General features: G+C 29.0%; 1 long non-coding RNA gene across 1 annotated transcript; it reads left to right on the top strand.

Annotated features, from left to right (window-relative positions):
* The first annotated feature begins 471 nt into the window (after positions 1–471).
* LOC119561838 lies at positions 472–1,758 on the top strand. The gene is made up of 3 exons (XR_005221465.1): positions 472–648; positions 1,102–1,259; positions 1,366–1,758. It is a non-coding gene; the product is annotated as an uncharacterized LOC119561838 (long non-coding RNA).
* Positions 1,759–2,093: the final 335 nt, after the last annotated feature.

The raw sequence follows: 2,093 nt of genomic DNA on the forward strand, positions 1-2,093 counted from the left end.
TATTTCCATGACAATTATCAAAAGATTTGGCTTTGTAATTTACTATTAAAAGTACAACATGCTTAGCCAAAGAAAAAATGTGCGTGCATTGCAAACGCTGCGCCGTATCCAAAAACTAAAACCAACGGCACAATGTGCATACTTACATACATTCAGACAAATTAGAGATAAATATGAACAAGCAAAACGGCAAACGCAAGCGTGTCTTCTTCTTCCATTCGCATTTGTACATTGGTGGTCAAGAAAATATGTATGTGCATAAGAACACAAATATTTCTTGTGTACCGATGTTTTGACAATAGGATATGTTCTTATAATATATTAATATAATAAAATAAAATAAATATTACTAAATTGACATATACAAGTTATTAAACTTAAGGACTTATTTGTACATATTCTTATTTTCTTCCCCATTACTTTAACCTCTATTGTAAAGTAACGGCACGCGACAGATTTTGTCCGTCCTATTTGCACACATGCATATGTATGTATATACGAAATATTTTGACACTACGCTTTGTAGCGAGTCCCGCGATCACTTCCAAGCAAGCGGTTCTCCTGATCGGATGTAAAAGTGATTAATAGAGCTCGATAGACAAGTGTTCATTTAAGTGTAATAAAAAAGTGAAAAGTACAGAAAAAAAGGTGAGTCAAATAAAAATACAATAATTACTTAATATTAAGGCATGTACATATCCTTTCTTTGTTGTGCGCGTTATTATTTCGTGAAAGTTTAGATAATACATTTAACGAAATAAACAAAGCTCAAATGAAAATTACATTTAAAAACACTAAAAACCCGCGCAAACTAAATAAAAGGAGTAGAATGCACGAGAAGGAAAACACTAAGAAGGCGCAAAAAAGACGCTTTGCTGCCATTGTATTCGGCTCTGTGGCGTCGCAGTCGTTTCACCTATTTCTTTATAATATTTTTTTGTTCTCTCACGTTATTTTTCTCTAAATCTAACTAATTTTGAAATTTTTAGAAAATTAAAACGAAATAAATTTAAACAATATTTTGGTCTTATTTAAATCCCTTTTTTATAAAAAAAACCTACTCGAAACTTATTATAAAACTTCTTAACTTTTTCTTTATAGATACAAATTTATTTCAACATATTGTACCCTGAGAAAGAAGCAATTTTATCTAGTAAATGGGACACATTTAAGGAAAAGGTTTTTGGTTTACGAAGAGCAAATACAAAACAAAGAGCGACTTAAACTATTAAAGACAGTTCAGAAAACTGTATCACTGGGTAATGTATAATTTTTTTTACATTTCTAAATTTTATCTTATGATAAGCTTGACTTTTTCTAAATTATGCCATTACCAAAAATCTAATAACATATTCTTATTCACAGATTACAAGGACTACATTTACACTGTATTGCTAACATCTGTCATCTTAAATAATTCGTGGACCGTCATTAAAGGAACCAACAAGCGAAAGAAATTATCACTACTGGGACTCGCAGGAAAGTTTTGTACGCACATGCAGGCGTACGAATATGGCAAAACACAAAAATGTGTGATTATAAAAAACATTGAACGCTTTACTAGCTGCTCTGTGCATACATCTGTATCATATAAATTCTAAGAGTTACGTTAAGTACAAATGTATTTAAAACAAAAGTAATGATGACGTGTTAGCATGGTAAAAAATAGAGTTTAAGCAGAACAATTGTTTGGATTATATGTTTACGCTTATTTTCAATAAAAACACATACTTATTTGGGTCTTTATTAAATATAAAACACGCTTGTTTTAAACTACATATTGGTTTAAATTGAATATGCACCATAATAGTATGGTTTAAATAATACATTTAAATCAAACATAAAGTACAGTTCTTTTAACGGGGATTATATTTAACTTAAATACAATTTGTATTTACATTAAAGTTCATCCCAGTCTGATTTAAATACGAGAATTATTTAATCCAAATAAAAATATGCTGAGTTTGAGGGCGGGCTATAATTATTTTAACTATAAAAACCATTCAAATGAAATATTCTATTTACTGGAACTAAATATTAAAATATTTAAAATAAATATAAAAATATAATACTTTTTACTATGGAACATATTT

This window comes from Drosophila subpulchrella, unplaced genomic scaffold (genome assembly GCF_014743375.2).
Source record: "Drosophila subpulchrella strain 33 F10 #4 breed RU33 unplaced genomic scaffold, RU_Dsub_v1.1 Primary Assembly Seq377, whole genome shotgun sequence".
Taxonomy (NCBI): domain Eukaryota; kingdom Metazoa; phylum Arthropoda; class Insecta; order Diptera; family Drosophilidae; genus Drosophila; species Drosophila subpulchrella.